Source organism: Pinus tabuliformis, chromosome 9, assembly GCF_031772625.1.
Source record: "Pinus tabuliformis cultivar Carrire ecotype Pingquan chromosome 9, CPIR1, whole genome shotgun sequence".
In the NCBI taxonomy this organism is placed as follows: Eukaryota; Viridiplantae; Streptophyta; class Pinopsida; order Pinales; family Pinaceae; genus Pinus; species Pinus tabuliformis.
Window position 1 is genome coordinate 648,374,673 of NC_142307.1, and position 10,606 is coordinate 648,385,278.

The following is a 10,606-nucleotide window of genomic DNA, read 5'->3' on the forward strand; positions in this document are numbered from 1 at the left end:
ACACACAAAGATACAAACATTGCATATCAAATTTTGGACATTAGAAATTCATTGTAAACGCAATCGTATAAATGAAACTCAAAAAACAATCATTCCACAAAATTCTACATGTAAATTCAAGTAACAGAAAAACACATCAATCAATCTATGCATTAAAAGATTTTAGTTTGCAATCTATTAAACTAAAAGTATCTAGTTCTAAAATAAGTAAATGAAAAAATAAGGTGGAGAGAAGGACACAAACCCTTGAGGAAGGCCATGGTCCATCCTCAAGAGCAATGAGAAAGGGCTTTTAGCCCTTTCAAACAAAATAATACTTTTATTATAATGATAATGTTTTTAGAGTAATTACAAAATAAAGATGAAAAATAAATCACTACTAGTTTAATTTGGGTCATAATAACATAATGAATTCATATCTTTTGTCATGACATGTAGATAGTTCATCTATCCTATCATGCTTGTATTTTTTTCAGGCTCTTAAATCATCTGCAAAAAACACAACAAATTTTAAAATTTAGTGGTCATCTATTGGTTATCTATAAAGTAGCAATTTTTTTGAATTAAATTTAATATTTTAAGCAAAGGGACTAACCCCTAATTTGATAACTTGCTAAGTGAATGCAAAGGTTAGAACATAGAGATATGATGAAATTAAAGGCAATGAATAAATTGAAAGTTGATATAAAGGTTTGAATTAACCTTTGCACCATTTGCACTATGGTGTATCTTTTTCTGCAACAACGGTGATATATCTATGCAATACAAGCCATCATAGATAGCCTACAACTTATTGGGCATATTCATCCAATTAATTAAAATACATAATCAATAAAACATTCCCAGCACAACATGGAGTTTGACAGTTTTGAAAGCTGAGAGTAAATAAAAGTAAAAAAATAAAAGTAAGAGGAAATGTATTTAATACAGCATACATATATTGAAGGATCATACAAGAAATTAAATGAATCTGAACATTCTTTTTTTCATTAAATATGTATTTAAAAAAATTGCTTACCTTTGACGGAAGAAATTAAATGGTTTCCTTTTTTCCGTGCACTTAGATTCAATGTTATTGGGAGAAGGGACGTTGCTGAAATGTGAGGAATGATCTGGGAGAAGGGACGCTGCTGCACTGGGAGAACGGACGCTGCAGTGGGCGAACAGAAAAACCATGAATTTGGCATATAATATATATAGTCTATTTGGCAACACAAAAACCATCAATTTGGCATATAATATATCTATAATCTATTTATATATTATAATGGTGTACAAATTCTTATGAAATTCCAAATGTATCCACCAATTTTTTATTTTTTATTTTTTATAATGGCAAGATATCCACCAAACACTGAGCGGGAGAAATTGAATACAATAATGACAAACACTGAATTTATCCCTGGAAAGATATCCACCAATACAGAGTGGGAACAATTGAATTTTATATGAATATAACAATAATGACAAACACACACCGAAGAATGAATGAGAGTGATCGATCACAACTCAAAACCTCTTTTGAAAACAAGCACCGGGAGACGAAATACAAAATAACTAGTCCAACATATTATTCACTGTCACTGTATATGCATCCAAAATAATAGGAAAAGTTTCTGTGGGCAGACTATTCTAAGGCATGTAAACTAACAAAGATGAGTAAATTTCTTACAAATGCAACCCTTACCAAAAGGCAAAGTTCCCTAGAAACTTTGGGGTAGAGTTGGAGTTCCGTGGTCTAGACTAGAATCTCTATAAATAGCTGTTAGCAAATCCAAGCACCCAAACTCAAGTAATCAATAAAACGAAAAATAGAAAACACTGTTGGTGCCAAAACCAGTTTAATCAAACTTCTCCAAATATAATGAATAATTAATTTAGCATTTATGTTGTATTCCAAGTTTCCAAAACCACTGTAATTCAAGTTCTCTGGATATAATGAATAATTTAGCAAATTTTGTTAGCTTTATTATAAAAGGCCAGAAGGAAGCTTTTGGATTATGGGAGGAATGATTATGGTTTTGACTTTGAGATTTCAAAAATTTATTCAGGTCATCTTAGGAGGATTGTTCAGGTCAATTTCAAATAATTGTGAAGAAATCCAAGCACCCAAGTCCAAGAAATCAATATTTGCAAATAACTGTTAAGCAAATCCAACCACCCAAGCCCAAAAAATCAATAACTGCAAATTTGGACAAATAGAAAACACTCTTGGACCGACACCAATAAAGGCCATCTTAGGATTTTTCATGTCTATTTGGTGCTGCTCACATCTAACACCAAATAAATTATGGTTATGCCGATTATGAGAAACCTCAGCCCAGGTTTATGATATATCCTTAGCTATAGTATGCAAGGGCAAGGAGATGAGTTTCAAGGATGTTCTGAGACAGAACCCAAGTTCCCATCAAATTAGAAGATATATGGTCAAATGGAGTTTGACCATTTCAGATTTTGGAAGGTTGGAGCAGGAGAATCAACATTTTATTCGCAGCAATACATAAATTTATTATCAGAATCATGACATCATCACAACCATGACTATAAATTCATCATAAATGAATGAATTATCTTACAAGAAAGTACAGTGAAATCTGGACGTTTTCTTTATCACACATATATGTATACATTTCTGATAAAATCCCCTATTCTCCTTGGTGCAATCGACAATGACACCCAAAAAAATTAACATAGTCCGTCAAGAAAATGCTTACAGGCTTACCTCTGAGAGATGAATCCACATAGACATGATATTTGCAAGGGGCATTGCTCAATCCCTTTTTCTTTGCCCTTAGATTCTCCTCAAAAACGATTCTGTGCAACGAGGGATTTATGTTGCCGCCTCAGCATGGATGCAGATGATCTAATTTAAAAAACCAAAGGAAACCGCCTCAGCATGGATTCAAAGGATTTAATTCAAAAACCCAAGAAACATGGATTCAGAGGACTTAATTTTAAAAACCGCCTCACATCGATGCAGAGGATCTCATACCTTGGCACACTGACTGCAATCTGGGATCAGCATAGGATTCCTGTGGAATATGAATATGAAACCGTCTCAGCAACATGGATGCACAGGATCTAAATTGAATATGAAACCGAAAAACATGGATTTAGAGGATCTAAATTAAAAAATCAAGAAACCGCTCACCATGGGTGCAGAGGATCACCAAGAAACCGCAGACTCTGAGGAATTTCTCCTCCAGAATAATGCTCCCAGTGGCCAGTATTTGACGATGGCCGCCACCCAGATCCATATTGGCAGGCCCTGTTTCTCTCCATTTCTGTGCAATTAAGGATCTATACTGCCGCCTCACCAAGAATGCGGAAAATCTAATTTAAAAAACCATACAACTCTGAACATCAAGTTACCGGAATTAAATTTCTAAAATCAAATCGATTCCTCTCTCGTTCACCTAATTTTATTTGCAGCCCACAACCCATAATCAGAGTGATCTATACAAAGAGTTTAAAAATAAATTTACCAGAATGCCTCATTTAACTGTGATCGGATGCCTCAGTTAATTGTGATCCCTGGGCAGAGTTCGGATGCCTCATTTAACTGTCATCCCTGGGCAAAGTTGTCTTGATTCAGTAATTGATAGGCTACCTGCCTCTGCCTCTATGAAAACACAAGCACGCCTCTGCCTCCAGCTCTCAGAGAATACAACCACACCACACAGATAGACACACCAAACAGATGACAGAAACACACATAACAACAGAGACCAGACCACATTCATACACACACAACACATGGAGCTCCAAACATACAGACGCACGAGACTAGACCACACAATGCAGAAACTCTGAGAGGAGGAGGAGCAACACAACAATGCCAATATGAATCCAAAAATTAAATCGAATTAAAGTAATCAAGAACTTTAACCGTTGAGATAACCCATTTGATAAGCAGCACCCTTTATCTCTCGCACTCTGCAACGGACGGCTCGGATTATTCTCCAGCTTTTTTCACAACAAAAGCACAATCCCTCTCAGCTCAGCAAAAAAAAGCACAATCCATGTCATCCCAACAGAAATAGTAATAAAAACATAATCCATGTCATCCCGACAGAAATAGTAATAAAAACATAATCCATGTAAGAAATAGTAATAAAAGCATAATCACTATAATTGAAGTAAAAAAGTAATAAAAGCACCATTCATGCAATCACAATGATATTTTCATGGTCATCACAATGATATTTTCATGTCTTAATTTAAGAATTAACTAATGAACTTAATTTAGGAATTAAATAATGAACTTAATTAAAATAATTAGAGAGCACTCTCACCCTTGCCTTAGTTTTTTCCTTTGATAAGCACTATGAGTTATCCTATGTCATTTTTCTCCTCTAATAAGCAGCACTATGTGTTGCCTCTTAGACGCTGCTATCACAGATTGCCAATTCTGAAGGGAGGGTTGGGATTGCAAGATGTGGAAGGATACCCCACCCAATGGAGGATGTAGCCACCTTTTACAGCTAAACAACAAAAGCAAACCCTTTTGCATAAAGTATACTTTAGGTTTGCTTTCTCACAACAATGCAAAGCTCAAACTCTTCCCAATTTCCTTCTTGGAACATCCCTCCTAAATATCTTCCAAGACGCTAAGCTGCTCGCTATTGCTAACAATCAAGAAACACTTTGGTTGTGAAGGGGTGAAGAAACATCGATTCTATCATTGGAGGTATTGTCATTTTGATAATGAATGTTGTGACTTGTAGGAAAAAATGGTTAATGTCTTTCTTATTGAAAAACGTCGAACAACATAAGTGTTGACATTGATGATGCACACCTAGATATTAATGTTAATAATTCAACCTCCACCTGCCCTTAGTGGGTTCTCATGGAAGAAAACCACTGTGAGAATAAGAATGAAGCTCTCTTCACTTCATCTAAGTTTCTAGATCAAGTAACAACTTGCACAATTAATCATAGACAATGGAAACAAAAAGAACTTGCTTTCTCAACAATTGATTGAAAAAATTCAAATTTCTACCACTCATCCCCAACCATATCATTTTGGATGCATCCATGAAGCAATATTTACTTTATGTTTGTAGTGGTTTATCAGATTTTCCATTGGACCATTCATTGATACAATGGATTGTGATGATACACCCTTCTATTGTTGAGATGTGATTTTTTCTGAGCCCTACCAATTTCACATAAAGACATAAAATTGTGGGTATTATAACTTCTACAAGCTCTGCAAGGAAAATAAGGTCTACAATGTCATCTCTTCTTTCCGTTATTTTGCATTTGCTAGAAGATAAGTTAATAACCATATAGATATCCACAAGCTCAAAATGTTTAATATGTTCTAATGTTCATCCTTGTTGGCATTCATCTACTTGCTTTATAGTACTCACACTTTTGCATGGAGATGTCTTCCTGAGCACCGAGTCCAACTCCAATCCTCAACTTACTTCATACCATGCCCTAGTTAGCATCTTCTCCATGGTGCACCTCCAACTAAGGATATGAAGGTCATATCTTTTGCATAGGTGTTTCTGCTACAAATGATTAGCTTAATCTTATTAGGAGGACATTCTATAACTCAGCATCATGTTGTTGTAATTATTCCATGTAGTATATTTCAAAATCCATTCTTCTAATATCCAATTAGGTTATTTCAGTCACCTCAGTTCCTACAAACGATGATGTATTTCATGAGAAAGATTGTAAGATCAGGTCATCATGATAACATTTTCATATCCTATTTTAGGGATTAAATAATTGAACCAAATTAAAATAATCAAAGTGCCCTCACGCTATGACAATTTTCTCCTCTGATGAGCACTATGAGTTATTCTACGTCATTTTTCTCCTCTCATAAGGACTATGAGTTATCTCTTAGATGTTATCATAGAATACCAATTTGGATGGTAGGGCTGGGATTGTAGGATGTGGAAATATGCCCCATCCAATGGAGAATGTATCCACCTTTTACAACTAAACATCAAAAGCTAACCCTTTTGCATAAAGTATACTTTAGGTTTTCTTTCTCACATCGACACAAAGCTAAAACTCTTACCAATTTCCTTCTTGGATCTTCCCTCCTAAATATATTCCAAGATGCTAAGTTGCTCGTTTTTGCTCATAATCAGGAAACACCTAGTTTGACTAGCGAAGGGAAGAAGAAACATTGATTCTATCAATAGGAAATATTGCCATTTTGATAATGAATGTTGTCACGACTTGTTGGCCAAAAAGGTCAATGCCTTTCTTATTGAACAATATCGAACAATAGAAGTGATGACATCGATGATGCACACCTAGATATTAATGTTAATAATTCAACATCCATATACCCTTAGTGGGTTATCATGGTGGAAAAACTACTTTGAGAACAAGAATGAAGCTCTCTTCACTTAATAGTTTCTAGATCAAGCAACAACTTGCACAACTAATTATAGACAATGTCTCCATTTGTGGGCCCTCTGTCGGTGGCTTGGTACAATGTGTTAAAGCTAAATGTTCATTTTGACTCTACACAAAGCATTACGCTCTTAGTTGAAGTATACTAAGGCCGCTAAATTGAAAAAATGAACGTTTTCCAGGGACCGTTTAGTCCTATCCATTGTCTAGGCATTATAATGCCTAATCAAATTTGATATGCACTCAACTATTAATACATAATGGCTTTAGCAAGTATGTTTATGCATGATTTGACTCATATGGTATAATTTGACTCATATGATATAATTTGAAGCCTATAACTATTTTCATGATGGGAAAATTTTACCTTGTTGGTGCTTAGGTACATAATAGGAAGAGCATGTATCATACTAGGAGTTTGTTTAGCCTATTCACTTACAAGTGAGAAAATTTGGCACAATAGACACTTTATATGATAGAGATGTTTGGTAGAATTCAATAAACTAGTGAAAGCTTCATACGAACATATCCTAGAGCTACTACAATTTTTTATATGGCCGCCCCCATATGTGGCGATTCTTTTTCCCCTGAGAGGAATTAGAGCACCTAATTGGGATCAAGGAAGGTAGACAAACTTATTTTGTGTTTATAATACCCTTAAGATTATTCTGGAAAAGAGATATGGTACAAAAAGGTCCTTTGAGTAAATGCAACCAATGAATATGGCATGTTGATTAGGAGATTCAACTAGTTTGGCTTCTCTTGTTGCCTATGATTTGAAGCCCTCATAAATGTTCCAAAACCAAGAGAGCATCTTAATGAAGTATGTATAGGATGTGGACAATAAGTATTCCATATTTCATGACATTCTATCATGGTTTTGATGAGAAATCTAGCCTTGTTTTAAATGTCTAGGTATAACATCTTTTGAATTGGATTCTCAATTAATTTGTAGTATTGTAAAAATTGAAAACGTAAATTCTCGTCTTAGGATAATACTCCCTATTACTCAATGTTGACTCTTTCCATTTAATATTATATTACTATCAATGTTGATATTGATGCTTGATGAGACGTGGTGAATAATATGATTTCAATGTTTTTGTGTTATGTATGTATATATGTATAAAATATGGTACACCCCTTTACCTAATCGTGCCATTGCCACTGCATTCCCATGAACAAATATTTGACACCTTAAAATGTAGTTCTATCTGTTGCCTCAATTTTTTTTAATACTTTCACATTTGTTTTATTATGCCAGTGTTTTACTCTTAATTTTCATCATTAGTTTATAGAGTTCAAACTTTTCGTTTTATGATATAGATATGTTGGAAATTAGGTATGGGATACAATTAACTCTTTGGCATTGTATTGGATAAAACTTCTTCTGTCCACATTTATGGTTTGTTTGTAGATTTGTGTTGTAGTCATGAAGATCAATATATAAGTTGTTAGGTTGAATTTTAGGTCCAAGATAAAAGTAGGTGAAACATTGGATTTCCCCTTTGCACATTTATGCCTTTTTACTAATCTTTTTTATAGTTTAAGATATAGGCAACAATTAACCGTTTGGCATTGTGATAGATATAATTATTTTTTTCCCATGTTTGCAATATACTTTTTTGGTTTGTTTCTAGTTCTATGATGTAGTTTTTAAGATCAATATATTACTTTGTTGCAATTGTATGGTCTAGTTAATCCTCCTATGTAATTCATTAGTTTTTTCTTAAATGTAAGTATCAAAATAAATTTAAAACTTCCAATTATATGATATTTAATTATGAATATATTTTAAATAGTATCTAATATATTTGCATATTTCATTCATAAAATTTATTAATTCCAAATTTAATAAACACTTTTAATTATTTGGAAAATGAACATTAACAATAAAAATCACATATACTATAAGAATGAGAAATCCAAATAAAAAAGTCTTTGAAACCACAAAGAAATTTGGTAAGTAAATGCCTTTATACCAAGCTAATTAGTAATATTTATGGAAGTTTTCTTTGGAATTAAACTATCTCTATACATTTGCTACCATTTACTCCTTTAAAAAAAATTATGAGTATGAAAATATATTTAATATTTCCATTTATATTATATTGAATTATAAATATATTTTGAATAATATTTGATATATTTTTATAGTTCATTCGTAAAATTTATTAATTCAGTATTTAATAAGTTTTTTTAATTATTTAGACAACAAGTAAAAAATTTTAAAAATATGTTTTTTTTAAAAATAAATTGTGATTATATTTTCTAAAATGATTTAGAAAATAAAAAAATTATATATGTGTTTGAAAATAATAATAATAATAATAATAATAATATATATATATATATATATATATATATATATATATATATATAATTAATTAATTAAAAAACATTTATTGTTAATTCTTTAAATATTATTTATAAATTTTTAAGTAAAATTAAACCATCAAAATTTCTCTCACATAATTAAAACTAAATTCTATATAAAATATGAATCCTAAAAATAATATAATTAAATATTATAATAATATAAAATATTTTAAATATAATTAAAATAACAAAATAAATAAATATTGATAAGAATAGAAAATAAAATAAATAAATATTACCCTAAAATTATCTTTTTCAAGAAAAGCATTGCTTTAAAACTGGGAATCCAATAGGCTTTTCCCACATCTTTCAAATAAGCAAAAGCGTGACCGTTGAATCCAATTGTGAGATATTCAAAATTTGTGTGCAGCGGAAGTAAATTTCTTTGCGTGTTTCTGTTTTTCTGGTTAGATATTCACATTAATCCCTCATTTCTGGTATGAGAATTAATTTCATTTGGAATCAGTATGAGGATCGTTCCGCCCTTTTCAAGGTGTTAACTACGTGGTTGTCCAAAAGCTATGGCAATGGAACACAGAGACTACCCTGCATCCCCAGCTACTCAAACTTCAAAAACTCTGATGAGGCATTTAAGGTGTGTTATTCAATCCTGGTCAAATTTTGTATAATTTCTGTCTTTCTGTTTATTCATACAGGTATCCATTAGATCCCTTTACAATGATTCAATAAAATAAGCTTTCATCCCTCATTACTCGCTTTCTCCATTCTCACTTAACGCCTTCGCGACCTTGTCCTTGATAACCTTTTCCGTAGCCATAGCAGTTACTTGTGACAGGAAACTAACCCAACTCACATAGAGAATCAATTACAGAAACCCTTATTCTGACTCACACAGAATACGATCTTCAACGTCAAGCTCTCCATCTAGAAGCGCAATCTGAGAGGCTGAATTTCCTTAAAAAATTTCAAGACTTATGCTGGGAACTCACGCCAATCCACACTATATTCACGCCAATCCACACTATATTCAAGTTCGTGTACACTGGTTTCAAGATATTCAAGATGTTCTGAAGTGGAGGTTCTCTATCACTGGCTTCCGTAAAATCTTTAGGGTTTGTGGATTCACATATGCAGTACTCTGCTCCATTCTGGAGCTCAATTAGCTCATGACCATCCATTTGTCATCTCACTCTTATAACATTTCTTTCACTAAGTTTTTTGAGATCCCAATCAGAAACTAGTGCCCAGTAAAATGCCATAAATCCATCGCTAGACCTGCAGAGCAAAGATTTCACCAGAAGTTTTGAATTCTCCCAATCGACTTGGGCACCACTTTTGACTTCAAACGAAACACCCTAATCAACACCATTTCGACCTGCTCACATGCCGACATAGTTGAATGACACAAGTTTCTTTGTTTTTGCAACCTGGAATTATTTCTCATTTTCTGCAGGGCTTCTCAGTAAGGCGCCGCTTCTCTAAAAGGTCCCAACAGGTCCTTTCTGCAGAGCCTGAATTGGGTATAAAGGTAATTATATGGATTTCAATAAGGCTCATCCACCTTGTTGATAAGAATGCAATTTTATATGGATTTTAATTGGTATCCATATGTAATGGATGTGTATAGTTGGAATTATTTCTCATTTTCTGCAGGGCTTCTCAGTAAGGTGCCGCTTCTCTAAAAGGTCCCAACAGGTCCTTTCTGCAGAGCCTGAATTGGGTATAAAGGTAATTATATGGATTTCAATAAGGCTCATCCACCTTGTTGATAAGAATGCAATTTTATATGGATTTTAATTGGTATCCATATGTAATGGATGTGTATAGTTGAATAACACAAGTTTCTTTGTTTTTGCAACCTGGAATTACTTCTGTTTTTTTG

General features: G+C 33.1%; 1 long non-coding RNA gene across 2 annotated transcripts; it reads right to left on the reverse strand.

The window, feature by feature from the left end:
• Positions 1-2,726: 2,726 nt before the first annotated feature.
• Positions 2,727-3,831, reverse strand: LOC149150320 (uncharacterized). Of its 2 annotated transcripts, none has more exons than XR_016263211.1 (4): positions 3,486-3,831; positions 3,152-3,284; positions 2,993-3,032; positions 2,727-2,863 (listed from the first exon to the last, which is right to left on the reverse strand). It is a non-coding gene; the product is annotated as an uncharacterized LOC149150320 (long non-coding RNA). The 2 variants fall into 2 exon arrangements; XR_016263212.1 differs by having other exon boundaries at positions 3,152-3,333.
• Between the last annotated feature and the right edge of the window lie 6,775 nt (positions 3,832-10,606).